Raw genomic sequence first — 16,798 nt, 5'->3', positions numbered from 1 at the left:
TGTTTCCCCAAACACTTGCCAACAAATAGGAAGAGTGAGATAGTATTATTGTTTTAATATGTATTTTTCGTATAATGAATGATGCTGTATAAACTTCATATGATAAAAATTGATGGAGACTTTGGGATTTCTTGGCATCTCGTGTGCTACAGAGGATTAGACCCATTTCACAAGGCTGTGGGCAAAGGGGCCCATACTCTGGGATCCAAGACACCTGGGTTTGGAATTTGAGATGAGGTTCCGTTGATGGAGCACCTACCATGTGCAGACACACTTGCCTCTCACAACAAGCAGAAACTTGCTCTTCCAGAGTGCTATTAGTTGAGAAAAGCTGATTAAATGGCTTTTCTAAAGCTACATGGCTGATAAAGGGAAGAGCTAGGATTGCAATCCAAGTCTGTTGTAACCACACTCTGTGCTCTTTCTGCATCCTGGCATTACTAACTGCTAACTTGGAGCAACAAGGCCAGCAGATCTGAAATCAGAAAACCCAGGTATGTCCATCTGCTACTCACTAGCTGTGCGACCTTGGGTAAACGATAACCTCTTTGGGGGCGGGGGAGGTCCTCAGATTTCTCAAAGAATTTGTCAAAAAGCTGGAGTTGTTACCTTCAAGTCCTTCCAGGCCTCAGTCTGTAGTACCTTGTAATATGGCAAAAATTCAGATGTCCTGTAGGGAAGAGAAAAGCAAAAGCCCTGGCCTATGCAAATGCATCATCGTCATCTCCTAAAATTTCACAGCTGATTATCTTCCAAAACCTCATTTAGAAACAGACCACCCTATTCTAAACTTCGTCCTGAGTGCCACCAGCACGCGTGAAGGAAGCATTTTTCCTCTCTCATTCATCTCCTTAGAAGAGTTCCTCTATAATTTTTTTCCTTTTCTTTTTTCTTCTCCCGCTACCTAAATAGGGAGTCATCTTACGCTTAGAAACCACAACTGAAGACAAGTCTTCTTCTACACAACAGTTCATCTGTGTGTTGCTCCCTAATTTTAAACACTTTGAAGGCTTATGACTTTTCTTTTTTGTTATTGTTTCTTAATATATTTCTCTCATTTGGCTTTTTGAATTCCCTGGAGAGGCCCTTACGTTCTGGCTCGATCTGTCCTGAGAAGTGGGAAGCCAGCAGCAGCCTGCAGCCCTCTTCTGCATGGTATGAACAGGCCGGTGAGAGGAAGCAGAAGCAGAGCTCCCCGAAGATCCAGGCTGCCCAGGCCCAGCAAACCCTTCTAGAGAAGAAGGTCATCATGCTCATTACAGAAAAGTGCCTCAAGGAGGAAAACTCTCTGCAAATGAACAGCTCACATTTGTCTAACTCCCCGACGTCACTGTCATGTACCCCATTCATTGATGGTAGATGCCGGGGGCTGGACAACAGTCTAGCAAAGAGCCCGAAAAAACGTCTGCTGTGATCACAGACTGGGTGTCTAGCAATGTGCAAAGTACTTAAACTTTCTTTACCTTTTCACCGAAATTGCTCTTAATATAGATAAGATAGATGAAGAAACTAAAACTCAGAATGAGTTATGTAAATTGCTCACGGGCACAGTTGGAAGTGGCAGAAGTAGACTTCAAGGCCAGGTCTGTCAGCTTGTACCCAGTGACTCCTGTCCCAACTCCTGAGGATTCCTAGGTCGTGAGGTCAGTTCTCATCTAAAGCAGAAATTATCAACGGGGCAATATTGGCCCCAGATGGGACAAACTGCTTCTTGTAACAGTATATAAACAAATTTAAACAGTATATAAACACAGATGTGCATGTAGTATATCAACAAATTTCTAAGATATCTATGGCATAAAATTTCATGTGGGAGGCAACTAGGAAAACATGTCTAAATGACTCTTCAGTGAGATGATAATGAAAAAAAGTTGAGAAACACTGCTCTAGGCATACGCCTGACGCAGGTCTTCTGTGTCTTCTACTGTATCATGCTGCCTCCTATTCGGCCTATTAGGCCGTTTCCATTAGACATATAAACCTCTTCCAATTAAGTGCTGCTAAACTTAAATTATCACTTAGTGAGCAGCTGATTTTAAAATCGAAGCAGCTCATAGTTACCTTACAAATTTTAGGTTGGGAAGCATTCAAGTCAGGCTCTGTCAAGGTGCGAGCACCAACATTTGGGTACAAACCAGTTTCTCATTCCGGTCTTACCTCTCCTTGCTGCTCTCTCCTACCCCAGACTTTCCACTGTCTTTCCTCCACCTTCCTCTCTCTTCATGGTCTCCAAAGTCTACACAGGAAATGGTCTGAACTGGGCTTCAGAGGACAAGACCAGCCTGGGTAAGTTCATTAGCAGGAAAAGCAGAGCCACTGTGGGTCCCCTCCTCTCTCATTACCAGCTCAACTCTTTACGTGAAATCAGAGCTGGGGAAATGATCACAACTTAATTCAAGCCAACTCAGTAGGAATTTACTGTTTACGAGAGGACCTGGGAAGGGGTGATGCTAGCGTGATGTGGGTCCTCAGGGAGCTGTTGATCTCTGCCCCACATTTTCCCCTTGAATCCCAGCTTTTCAGACAGAACTTTCTTACCCTCTACTATCTGATTTCTTCAGTCCTCTTCATCTTTGCTAAGAACCCCAAAATAACTCCAAACAGAACCCTAAATATTATCGTTGTTCTTTCGGTAATTGAAAATTACTGAAATGTTCAATAGTTCTCTGAGGCTGATCTCAATGGCTGCCTGATTCCAAAGACTTATTATCATTTCCTCTCCCCACAGTGTTTCCTGCCATCACTGCGCGCATTGAAAGGGCAACCACAGATGTCACCATGGATGTCACCTGCCCTCGATTGTTCCGAAAAGTGGATAAACCTGTGTGAATAGGATGGGGGAATCACTAAGGTTCCTAATGGAACTGCTGGACTGTGATCTCCTAGAAGGTAAAACATTGTTCTATGCACCTGTTTGGTCCTCTCTTCCCCAGCGCCCTCGCTACTCAAAGCTTCTGGCTGTAGCAGGAATTCTGGAAATGTTTGAGGACTGTATTTGTTTCCTAGGGCAACTATAACAAATTACCACAAACTAGGTGGCTTAAAGCAACACAGATGTATTCTCAGTTGTGGAGGCCAGAAGTCCAAAATCAAGGAGTTGGCAGGTCCAGTCTCTCTCTAAAGGCTCTAAGGGTGAATCTGTTCCATGCCTTCCTCTTAGGTTCCGGTGTTGCTGGTGATCCTTGGGGTCCCTTTATTTTGTAGCTGCATCACTCTAACCTCAGACTCCGTCATCACACACTATTCTCCCTACCTGCTTGTCTGCCTTCTCCTCTTCTGATGAGGACACCAGTCACATTGGATTAGGGATCATCCTAGTCAGGTAGGACCTCATCTTAATTTGAATATCTGTAAAGACCCTATTTCCAAGTAGGGTCACATTCACCAATACCAAAGTTTGGGATTTCCATATATCTTCTGGAGGGGATACAATTTGACCCACAACGGTGATTTAATGGAAAAAGCAAGTAAGTGAGTAAGTGCATACTTCACAAAAAGAAGAAAGGAAGGAAGGAAAGAAGAAAAAAGAAAGGAAGAAGAAATGAAAAGGAAAAAACTGGGTTTTTCATAAGATACATATGCTACTTTCGTAAGTTTCATATCAAAAGGAAAAAAGCCATCTCGACTAGGTTTTCTGAATTTATACTCTGATGAGTCACTATGCAATTTGTATTCCTTTATGTAACTGACACACATGAACAGCTCCTTTCCCCTAAGACCTTCGGTTAATTTCCTAAGTCTTTTGCCTACTAGGTTGCTTTTTTTTTTTTAATTACCTGACAGTGAGTGCTTTGCATTAAATACCCCAAGTATTTTAGGTTAAGGTCTAGTTTGGGAAAAAATTTTACTTCTATGCTTAACAGGGGAGTCACTAGTGACTGGGCCATATGCCTCCAGTTGTCCTTTCCTTCTGTGCGTTGAAACAAAAACCCCACACCCTTTGTGCCTTTACCTTTGCACTCAAGAGAAATGGAAGGAAGGGAGGGGAAAAAGCTGGCCCACACTCTCAGCTCCTGGTCCTGCAAAGCAGAAGGAGGAGTGTTGGCTTGAAGACAGGAGCCCTGGACTCTGGGTCCAGCTCTGAAACAACACCAGACAGTCATAGGCCCTCCCCAAATACCAGTTACCTCACCAGTTAAATACAAGGTGCTTAGAATGGATAATCTCTAAAATCCCTCTTAGCACGGGCATTCATTCTATCCTGGGTGTCCACTCACTGCGTCAGGTCCATGGAGAGGAGAGTGTTTCCTCTGCTCACCATCCAGTTGGGAAATCACGAACTGGTTCTTAGGAGAATTTGAGAGCTTCCAATACACAAGACGGAGGGAGAAAAACCCTATAGAAACCATAGTCGTTCCAGAACAAAAACTGAAAGAGACCTGGCCTGCCACAGGGCAAAGGCCATTGAGATGACGACTGTCTTGAATTTGAATCTGAGCATTGGCTACATTACAATCTTATCTCTCCTTCTGAGGAGTCAAGACAATAGAAAGAAAAGATGTTTCCTATAATTTTTTAAAGTATATATAAATAATTATCGTCATGAAATATTTTCTTCTCCAAGATCATTTAGACTCAGTAAATCTGGGTGATCTTTAAGACATACTTTGTCTCAGTCAGGGTGCTGTAGTGGAAAGACTCAAACAGACCTAGGTGGAATCCTACCTCTGCCATTTAGGTCCTTAATCAGTTGAGCTAAGTCACTCATCTTGGTTAAGCCTGTTTCTTCTTCTGTTAAAACAGGAGTTATTGCAAGGATACAGTGAGAAAATACATAGAAAGCTTGTAGGACACAGTAAACACTTAGGAAATACTTGTTTTTCTGACTAAAATAAGAAAAGTATGTCCTCTCCATACCTTGCCCAAATCTAAGCTAGCCACAAGTCTGGCTGAAGCTCTATGGTACCGTCTGGTAGATATCTAGCTCCCTTTATGATAGAGCACCTGCACAAGGTCAGCTGTACATGCTGTGATGTGTATTTTTAGTCGTTCATCTGTGTACTTGCCCAGTGCTCCCACTGAAATCCCATCGAGTCTACAATCTCTGGAGTTATAAACTCCTCAAAGGACCATATCCATTTACAGCCATTTGAACAGCCTCTAAAATGATAAGAGGCACAGAGTACCCATTAACCCAATGGATGGCGGAGAAGCCCACGGGAACACGCATTCTCCCAGTCACTACACAGCTGGAATTTATCAATGGCTCCATTCTCTCTAGCAGCAGAGGAGATGGCCTCTTTTGTGATCTTGTCAACTAAGTGATATGTTCTTCAGGAATAGGAAGCATATCTTTTTTTGTTTGTTTTTCTTTCTGCCCAACCTTTCAGAGAGTATTTCCTCTAACCGATGCTGTGTGTTTATTTGGCCAGCTCTATGTCAGGTTGTGGTCATTTAGATAAACTTAATGTTTGAAATAATAAATGCTCATTTCCTATTTTCTAAAAGCACTTATGGGCTTCCCTGGTGGCACAGTGGTTAACAATCCACCTGCCAATGCAGGGGACATGGGTTCGAGCTCTGGTCTGGGAAGATCTCACATACCGCGGAGCAACTAAGCCCGTGCGCCACAACTACTGAGCCTGCACTCTAGAGCCCACGAGCCACAACTACTGAGCCCGTGTGCCACAACTACTGAAGCCCGTGTGCTAGAGCCCGTGCTCAGCAACAAGAGAAGCCACCGCAATGAGAAGCCTGCGCACTGCAACGAAGAGTAGCCCCAGCTCACCACAACCACAAAAAGCCCGTGCACAGCAACAAAGACCCAACACAGCCAAAAATAAAATATATATAAAATATTTTTTAAAAAGCACTTATGAATTTTTAAAAATCACCTCACATACAAATATTAAAAAGGTCTCAAAATGTTTGGTGTGTGCTCATTTAGGTTCTCAAAATTAGAAGATTAAAAGGCAAACTATGAGAGAATATAAAGCATTCTTCCTTTTGAAAATTTACATCACCTAATGACTCTGAAATTGTAAAAAGAAAATAAAGGTACAAAATTATTGTGATGTTGCAGTAGAGAGACTAATAGCCCACCAAAGTACTAATCCACAGAAACCGTAACATGTTACCTTATTGGCAAAAGGATCACATCTCTGCAGATGTGATTAACAATCTTGAGATGCAGCGGGTGTCCTGGATTATTCAGGTCATCTCAACAAAATCACACAGGTCCTTACAAGGGAAAGAGCAAGGGAGGAGAGTCAGAACCAGAGAAAGAGACATGAATGCAGAAAAGGAACTTGGAATGATGTCACTGCTGGAGGGCATGGGGGAATGATGTCATGTCATGAGCCAAAGAGTGCAGGCAGCCTCTAAGGAGCTGGAAAAGACAAGGAATGGATTCTCCCTACAGTCTCTAGAAGAAATTCCATCCTGCTGAAACCTTGATTTTAGTCCATGAGACCTATTTTGTACTTGTGGCCTCCAAAACTGTAAAATAATAAGTTTATCTTGCTTTAAGTCATAGAGTTTGTGGTAATTCGTCAGATCAGGAAGAAAAACAAGACAGAATACATAGACTAATTATCTGGGGTTTTGATGTCGAAATTAAGAGATGTTACATGTAAACAAACTAGAAACATTAATGGATTTACAGTCTTTTTTGAGTCTTAGCAGAAAATAATCTTATCTACAGGCTTTGGGTAACTCACAGAATCAGTGAGAAGGCTTAAGAACCCAGTGCAGATTACAGATTATAAGCAGAAACCAAGCAAGGGAAGCTCATCTCAGGGGAATTCAACCACATCAATGCCCCAGAAGGTCTGTGATCCAACCAAGATATTGCCACTGTAGCATCCCCTCTACCATCACTGTGGTGTGAGTGATTTAATAACTACTTTTAAGTCTGTATCACTCCCTTAGAGATAGGTGCTAAGTCTAGGTTATACATATAAACTGGGGTTTTAGGGGATGGGGAGAGAAAATATTTGTTCCTTTAAGTTTCTCTCAGGATCTGTGGCATTCTCCTTCCCACTAACATTCATGGTGTGGGATTCCCTCTAGAGAAGAAGGGTACTCAGATGCTGGTAGAAAAGAAAGTGACAAATGGCTATCAGAGGGTCTGATAACCTGAATTATCCAGAGTAGTATTTAATCAAGAACTTTAAAATACTATTGTGAAGACCCATTTGTCTACAGTTATGAAAAACATAGGCAAGTGATTAAAATTTTTTTGAATGAAATTCAAATATTTAAATTAGAGAATGTTTGAAAATTGTGTTCCATATAACACTAATCTTCCTCTTCCCTCCCTTTTATTTCTTTCCTTCCTTCCTTCCTTCCTTCCTTCTTTCCTTCCTCTTATTTCTTTCCTTCCTTCCTTCCTTCCTTCCTTCCTTCCTTCCTTCCTCCCTCCCTCCCTTCCTTCCTTCCTTCCTCCCTCCCTTCCTTCCTCCCTTCCTTCCTTCCTTCCATCCCTCCCTCTCTCCTTCCTTCTGGGCACATCAGTTGAAAATCCAATGAGTAACTCTCTGGAAACAAGGCTTACCAGAGATGGGCAATCTGGGAGGATCTAGTGTGAGCTGGGTACAGGATGTCTGTGGTAATATAAGAATGAACTTTTCTCTCTCTCTCTCTCTCTCTCTCTCTCTCTTTCTCCCCCTTCCTCCGTCCCTCTCTTGTTTTATAGTTTGACACAGCCTCCCACCAAGAGAATATTCCAGTGAGGCAGAATGAACAGCTAATCCAAACAGCATGAAGGGAAGGAAGCAGGAACTTCATCAGCACGTGGAGGCAAGGACAGGAGAGCACAGATGAGAACTAGGGTCAGGCTCACTGCAGCATTCTGTCCTCAGATAAAAAGATGCTATAATGGCACTTGGTGATTTTTTTAATGGACTTTTTATTCTTTTTTGTAATTCTTTTTTTTCCTTTCAGTATTACTGAGATACAATTGACATACATCACTGTATAGTTTTAAGGTGCACAGCATAATGATTTGACTTACATGCATCATGAAAGGATTATCACGGTAAGTTTAGTGAACATCTATCATCTCATTTAGATACAAAATTAAAGAAACAGAAAAAAATTTTTCTTGTGATGAGAACTTTTAGGGTTTACTCTCTTAACAATTTTCATGTATAACATTCAGCAGTGTTCGCTATATTTAGATGACAGCTTTCTTAAGTCACACTGTTCCAATCAGGACCAGTATCCTTTTGCAACTGCAAAGTCTCTCATCCTGGGCTCTCCCTTCAGTATCTCTCTGGGACTTGAACTTCATACGATTCCTGTGCTGAATCTCTTATTTCCTATATTCCATGTCACTTACTCTTCCTTTGTTGGAACAAGTTCTCCAAGAGCTTCTTTTAAAAGTGCATAGAGTATATGAAAGAGAAGGTTTTTGGAGACCTTGAATATCTTGAAAATGTCATTATTATTGACATTTTCTTGATAGTTTGGCTAGGTACAGAATTAAAGCTTAGAAAGAATTTTCCTTCAGAAGTTTGAAAGCTTTGCTTCATTGCCTTTTGCTTCTAGTGTTTCTGCTGAAATGTGCACAGCCATTCTAATTCTTGTTTCCTGATTTTCTTGCTTCTTCTCTCTGGAAACTTGGACAATTTTTTCCCTAGACACAGGGTCCTAACGATGGTATACTCTATTTTCATCCATTCTTCTGGGTTCTAGATAGGCTCTTTCAATCTAGCAACTCATGTCTTTCAGCTCTGGAAATTTGTCTTATTTTGTCATCCTGCTTTCTCTGTTGTTGCCTTCCAGAACAGCTATTCTTGGATGTTGGCCTTCCTTCCTCTCCTGGTTTCTTTCTTTGTGCTTTTCTTTCTGGAAGACTCCTCAAATCTGTCTTCCAAACTCTGTATTGTTTACTTTTTTAACTTTGCTGTCATATTTTCCTTTTTTTTTAATAGATCTTTACTGGAGTATAATTGCTTCATAATACTGTTAGTTTCTGTTGTACACCAAAGTGAATCAGCCATATGCATACATATATCCCCATATCCCCTCCCTCTTAAGCCTCCCTCCCATCCTCCCTATCCCACCACACTAGGTCATCGCAAAGCACCAAGATGATCTCCCTGTGCTGTGCTGCTGCTTCCCACTAGGTAACTATTTTACATTCGGTAGTGTATATATGTCCATGCTACTGTCACTTCGCCCCAGATTCCCCCTCCCAGCCCATATCCTCAGGTCCATTCTCTATGTCTACATCTTTATTCCTGCCCCAAAACAAGGTTCATCAGTACCATTTTTATTTTTTTAAGATTCCATATATGTGTGTTAGAATACAGTATTTGTTTTTCTCTTTCTGACTTACTTTACTCTGTATGACAGACTCTAGGTCCATCCACCTCACTACAAATAACTCAATTTCTTTCCTTTAATGGCTGAGTAATATGGCATTGTATATATGTGCCACATCTTCTTTATCCATTCACCTGTCGATGGACACTTAGGTTGCTTCCACATCCCGGCTATTGTAAACAGTGCTGCAATGAACATTGTGGTAAATGACTCTTTTTGAATTATGGTTTTCTCAGGGTATATGCCCAGTAGTGGGATTGCTGGGTCATATGGTAGTTCTATTTTTAGTGTTTTAAGGAAGCTCCATACTGTTCTCCATAGTGGTTGTATCAATTTACATTCCCACCAACAGTGCAGGAGGATTCCCTTTTCACCACACCCTTTCCAGCACTGTTTCTAGATTTTTTGATAATAGCCATTCTGACCAGCATGAGGTGATACCTCATTGTAGTTCTGATTTGCATTTCTCTAATAATTAGTGATGTTGAGCATCTTTTCATGTGCCTCTTGGCCATGTGTATGTCTTCCTTGGTGAAATGTCTATTTAGGTGTTCCACCCATTTTTGGATTGGGTTATTTGTTTTTTTGATATTGAGTTCCATGAGCTGTTTGTATATTTTGGAGATTAATCCTTTGTCTGTTGTTTCATTTGCAAATATTTTCTCCCATTCTAAGGGCTGTCTTTTGTCTTGTTTATGGTTTCCTTTGCTGTGCAAAAGCTTTTAAGTCCCATTTGTTTTTGTTTTTATTTCCGTTACTCCAGGAGGTGGATAAAAAAAGATCTTGTTGTGGTTTATGTCAAAGAGTGTTTTTCCTAAGTATTCCTCTAAGAGTTTTATAGTGTCTAGTCTTACATTTAGGTCTTTAATCCACTTGTAGTTTATTTTTGTGTATGGTGTTAGGTAGTGTTCCAATTTCATTCTTTTACATGTAGCTGTCCAGTTTTCCCAGCACCACTTATTGAAGAGGCTGTCCTTTCTCCATTGTATGTTCTTGCCTCCCTGGTCGTAAACTAGGTGACCATATGTGCGTGGGGTTATCTCTGGGCATTCTAGACTGTACTGTGGATCTATATTTCTGTTTCTGTGCCAGTACCATACTGTCTTCATAACTGCAGCTTTGTGGTTAGTTTGAAGTCGGGGAGCCTGATCCTCCAACTCCGTTTTTCTTCCTTAAGATCACTTTGGTTATTTGGGGTCGTTTGTGTTTCCATACAAATTGTAAAATTTTTTGTTCTAATTCTGTGAAGAATGCCATTGGTAGTTTGATAGAGATTGCACTGAATCTGTAGATTGCTTTGGGTAGTATAGTGATTTTCACAATATTGATTCTTCCAATCCAAGAACATGGTATATTTCTCAATCTGTTTATGTCATCTTTGATTTCTTTCATCAATGTTTTATAGTTTTCTGAGTACAAGTCTTTCACCTCCTTAGGCAGGTTTATTCCTTGGTATTTTATTCTTTTTGTTGCAATGGTAAATGGGATTGTTTCCTTAATTTCTCTTTCTGATTTTTCATTGTTGGTGTATAGGAATGCAAGAGATTTCTCTGCATTAATTTTGTATCCTGCAACCTTACCAAGTTCACTGATTAGTAGTTTTCTGGTGGCATCTATAGGGTTTTCTATGTATAGTATCATGTCATCCACAAAGAGTGACAGTTTTACTTCTTCTTTTCCAATTCGTATTCCTTTGCCTCTCTGACTGCCATGGCTAGGACTTCCAAAACTATGTTGAATAAGAGTGGCGAGAGTGGACATCCTTGTCTTGTTCCTGATCTTAGTGGAAACGTTATCAGTTTTTCACCATTGAGTATGATGCTTGCTGTGGGTTTGTCATAAACGGCCTTTATTATGTTGAAGTAGCTTCCCTCTATGTCCATTTTCTGCAGAGTTTTTATCATAAATGGGTGTTGAATTTTGTCAAAAGCTTTTTCTGCATCTATTGAGATGATCATATGGTTTTTATTCCTTAATTTCTTAATGTGGTGTATCACATCAATGGATTTGCATATATTGAAGAATCCTTGCATCCTTGGGATAAATCCCACTTGATTATGGTGTATGATCCTTTTAATGTTTGTTGGATTCTGTTTGCTAGTATTTTGTTCAGGATTTTTGCATCTATGTTCATCAGTGATATTGGTCTATAATTTTCTTTTTTTGTGCTATCTTTTTCTGATTTTGGTATCAGGGTTATGGTGGCTTTGTAGAATGAAGTTAGGAGTGTTTCTCCCTCTGCAATTTTTTGGAAGAGTTTGAGAAGGATAGGTGTTAGCTCTTCTCTAAATGTTTGATAGAATTCACCTGTGAAGCCATCTAGTCCTGGACTTTTGTTTGTTTGAAGATTTTTTAATCACAGTTTCAATTTCATTACTTGTGATAGGTCTGTTTATATTTTCTAATTCTTCCTGGTTCTTGGAAAATTGTACCTTTCCAACAATTTGTCCATTTCTTCGTGGTTGTCCATTTTATTGGCATATAGTTGTTTGTAGTAGTCTCTTATTATCCTTTGTATTTCTGTGTCAGTTGTGATTTCTCCTTTTTCATTTCTAATTTTATTGATTTGCATCCTCTCCCTTTTTTTCTTGATGAGTCTGGCTAAGGGTTTATCAATTTTGTTTATCTTCTCAAAGAACCAGCTTTTAGTTTTATTGATCTTTACTATGTTTTCTTCGTTTCTATTTCATTTATTTCTGCTCTGATTTTTATGATTTCTTTCCTTCTACTGACTTTGGGTTTTCTTTGTTCTTCTTTCTCTAGTTGTTTTAAGTGTAGGGTTAGATTGTTTATTTGAAATTTTTCTTGTTTCTTGAGGTGATATTGAATTGCTATAAACTTCCCTCTTAGAACTGCTTTTGCTGCATCCCATAGGTTTTGGGTCATCATGTTTTCATTGTCATTTCTTTCGATGTATTTTTTAAATTTCTTCTTCGATTTCTTCAGTGATCTCTTGGTTATTTAGTAGCCCACTGTCTAGCCTCCATGTATTTGTGTTTTTTACAGTTTTTTTCTTGTAATTGATTTCCAATCTCATAGTGCTGTGGTCAGAAAAGATGCTTGATATGATTTCAATTTTCTTAAATTTTCTGAGGCTTGATTTGTGACCCAAGACATGATCTATCCTGGAGAATGTTCTGTATGCATTTGAGAAGAAAGTGTATTCTGCCACTTTTGGGTGGAATGTTCTATAAATATCAATTAAATCTATCTGGTCTATTGTGTCATTTAAAGCTCGTGTTTCCTTATTTATTTTCTGTTTGGATGATCTGTCCATTGGTGTAAGTGGCGTGTTAATCTCCCCTACTATGATTGTGTTACTGTCAATTTCCCCTTTTATGGCTGTTATCATTTGCCTTATGTATTGAGGTGCTCCTATGTTGGGTGCATAAACGTTTATAATTGTTATATCTTCTTCTGATTGATCCTTTGATCATTAGGTAGTGTCCTTCTTTGTCTCTTGTAATAGTCTTTATTTTAAAGTCTATTTTATCAGGTACGAGTATTGCTACTCCAGCTTTCTTTTGAGTTCCATTTGCATGGAATATCTTTCTATCCCTTCACCTTCAGTCTGTATGTGTCCCTAGGTCTGAAGTGGGTCTCTTGTAGACAGCATATATATGGGTCTTGTTTTTGTATACATTCAGCCAGTCTGTGTCTTTTGGTTGGGGCATTTAATCCATTTACATTCAAGGTTATTATTGATATGTATGTTCCTATTACCATTTTCTTAATTGTTTTGGGTTTGTTTTTGTGGGTCTTGTTCTTCTCTTGTGTTTCCCACCTAGAGAAGTTTGTTTAGCATTTGTTGTAAAGCTGGTTTGGTGGTACTGAATTCTCTTAGCTTTTGCTTGTCTGAAAAGCTTTTGATTTTTCCGTCGAATCTGAATGAGATCTTTGCTGGGTAATCTTGGTTGTAGGGTTTTCTCTTTCATCACTTCAAGTATATCCTGCCACTCCCTTCTGGCCTGCAGAGTTTCTGCTGAAAAATCAGCTGATAACCTTATGGAGATTCCTTTATATGTTATTTTTTGTTTTTCCCTTGCTGCTCTTTTTTCTTTGAATTTAATTTTTGTTAGTTTGATTAATATGTGTCTTGGTGTGTTATTCCTAGTGTTTATCCTGTATGGGACTTTCTATGCTTCCTGGACTTGGGTGACTATTTCCTTTCCCATGTTAGGGAAGTTTTCCACTATAATCTCTTCAAATATTTTCTCAGATCCTTATTTTTCTCTTCTTCTTCTGGGACCCCTGTAATTCAAATGTTGCTGTGTTTAGTGTTATCCCAGAGGTCTCTGAGATTGTCTTCAATTCTTTTCTCTTTATTCTGCTCCTCGGCAGTTATTTCCATCATTTTGTCTTCCAGCTCACTTATTCGTTCTTCTGCCTCAGTTATCCTGTTATTGATTCCTTCTCGCGTATTTTTCATTTCAGTTATTGTGCTGTTCATCTCTGTTTGTTCTTTAGTTCTTCTAGATCTTTTTTAAACATTTCTTGTATTTTCTCAATCTGTGCCTCCATTCTATTTCTGAGATTCTGGATCATCTTTACGATCATTACGCTGAATTCTTTTTTAGGTAGATTGCCTATTTCCTCTTATTTGGCATTGTAGGTTTTTACCCTGCTCCTTCATCTGTGACATATTTTCTTGCCATTTTTTTTTTTAAATGAGTGGGATTGTCTTCCTGTCTTACTGGTTGTTTGGCCTGAGGCTTCCAACACTGGAGTTTGTAGGCTGTTGGGTAGAGCTGGGTCTTGAGGCTGAGATGAGGACCTCCGTGAGACCTCACTCCGATGAATATTCCCTGGGGTCTGAGGTTCTCTGTTAAGTCCAGTGGTTCCAACAGAGAGCCCCCACCACAGGAGCTTCAGCCCAACCCCCGGTGGTTCACTTGGGGGTTCATCCCGTCTCTTTGGGCGTCAGGGTCCCTCACCAGTGGCCGGCAGGTGCCCTAGTTGTAGGGAGACGTTAACTCGGTGTCTTTCCACACGACCATCTTGACTCTGCCCCCTGTTTTTAATTTCTAAGAGCTTATTTTTGCTCTGTGAATGTTCCTTATTGATAGTACCTTGTTCTTGTTTCATGGCTGTGATAGTTTTGTCTACCTCTCTAAATATATTAATGATAGCTTTTTTTCCCCTCCATAAGCTCTATTCCCCCCACATTGATATTTTTCTGTTTATTTGGTCTCCATTTTCCACGTTAGAGCCTTCCACAAAAATCCAGTGATCCTTCGATTGTTCAGGGGAGCTAAAATCCTGATTGAAAGCTCTGAGTGATGGGAGCAACTTGGCAACTTTACTGTAGGGTGATGTGGGCAGGGTGCATTTCTTAGGGAGAGGTCTTACCTCTTAGCTGGTTAGTACTCCAGGGAAAAGTCTTTCAATCTCTGGAAGATAAAGGCAACAGTATCCTGAAAGCCGAGTGGGTATTATTAGCTTTTAGCACTGAGCACTCAGATGTTGTTACTTAATTTCCCTGCTTTTTGAATAGTACCAGTATACTCAACTGTGTCCAGCATAGCCCCCAATCTAGCATCCCTCTCTTTCACTCCAGAAAATACATCTCCAGACTTTGGTCAGAGTAATAGTGGCACAGCCTAGGAGAACAATACTTAAGGATAGAGCTGCTTCTCAAAATGCTTTTCCCCCACCTTCCCTTATACCCCCAGTTCCAGAGGTACCTGCTTCCACCAATTCCTGAGCCTTCTGGAAAATCTTCAGTGTAAATCTAGATTCCTCTCATCTTTCCCCCACTACTGGCTTAGGATTCAGCTTTCTTAGGTTGTTAACTCATTTCCAAATTTTTCATCTGCTCTCCAGTTTCATAATTTTGTTGCTATTGTCTTCTGTCTTTGTGGGTTTGTACCTTTAAAAGAAATATCCATTTGACTCTAGTTTCAATGGAGTTTTAGATAGAAGAAAAATGATATACTGTCTCATCCCAGAAAACATTCAATATTTCTGATTCTTAACCCAATTTTCCTCAGTCTTTGTACCTTCCTTATTTCCTCAGCCCATGTTCATGGCTATAAGAGGGATGATTAAATCAGGCTAGTTTCAGAGCTGCAGTTATAAGATTATAACACATTCCTGCAAAGGTCACATTTTATTCTTAAACTTCAGCACACTTGATGGTCTTGAACTATTGGCCACATACATCTTTTTCTTCTGTGAGATTTAGCTTGCCAGCATATAAAATAGCATCTATGGTTTTTAGTACCAGGCTCCCCTTGCTTGGAGCCTCAAGGGGCATGTATTAGCAGTAAGTGTAGATCAGGGGTGCAGGACAGAGCAGGGGGACCAAGCTCTCCTTCCCACAGTAGGCTTCCAGACTGAATTGGAGCACGGAAAGGACTAACATCTCTATATCAAGCTTGGAGTTTTGATTACTACATTGGAATTCTCATCTGAATATACTATGTTTGAAACTTCTCACCCAGGGTAGGGGTTCTTATTTGGGACCATGGACTCATTGAGTCTATGGATAAAAATCCATATTTCTATCTTGGATGGGAAAAAATTACATGTTTGTGGTCAACTCCTACTATAATGTAATATGTTTGAGTGTCTGTCTTACCCACTCCACATCCCCAGTGTCTAGGATCATACCCAGGACATGATCAAGCTCAATAAATGCAACTGAATTAGTGAGGGAACAGTTAGGAGGGAGATCACCAAGGGGCTGAGAGATCATGGTAAGAAGTTTTGGGGTTTTATCTAAGAGATAAAGTATCTATTTCTAGAATGACTGATCAGGAAGAGATGATATTTATGGTAAATTAAAGAACATTAACTTCACTCCTAAAACCACACTGGAACTACTCATGACTCCCCATGAAGAGATCTTAATCCATCTCCTGAGTTCTACCCTGCTGCACAGCAAGTGGGAGATGTGCCAGAAAACTGGGATTGAAAAATGTTCATAAGTCCAAAATCCTAAGAACAGTGTGGGACTCTACAAAAATGTATGTCAAATGCCATGAAACATGGTTTGTGCACTGCCAGCCTGCAAGGTCACAAGTTAAAGGGCCTTACAACTAAATTCCCACTCTGCAGAAATTTAAGAGATATAAATTTACAAATAAATCTGATACACAGATGCAGAAAAGAAAATTTTTAACTGGGTAATTATTCCTAGAATTTGCACTTGAAAATTGATCTTACCCTGTAATTTCAAGTTGAAGCATTTGTGCCTGTTTTCCATTTTCATCTATGAAGACATATCTTAATGTCTAGATCTGGAAAGAAGAGATGTTATTTTTATTTTAAGGCTTGCAAAACAATATGCTTTGCTGGGGATTCATTCCCATCTTGAGGATTTTTGCATATATTCACTGGAGATCCTTGTCAACAGGTTACTTGTCCTACTATAAAGGTTAGTTTCAATTCAGTTAGAAATAGCCACCACCACTTTTACTGTCATTTAGATTCAAAAATCCCAGACAGAGCTCTGGTATTTTCTTAACCCCTTCAACTACTTCATCTAATCAGCCCTTAATAAATGGAGATCCTACACTTATAAAGA

The sequence above is a fragment of the Globicephala melas genome, chromosome 6 (assembly GCF_963455315.2).
Source record: "Globicephala melas chromosome 6, mGloMel1.2, whole genome shotgun sequence".
NCBI classification, from domain to species: Eukaryota; Metazoa; Chordata; class Mammalia; order Artiodactyla; family Delphinidae; genus Globicephala; species Globicephala melas.
Note: the sequence above shows the minus strand (reverse complement) of the source record.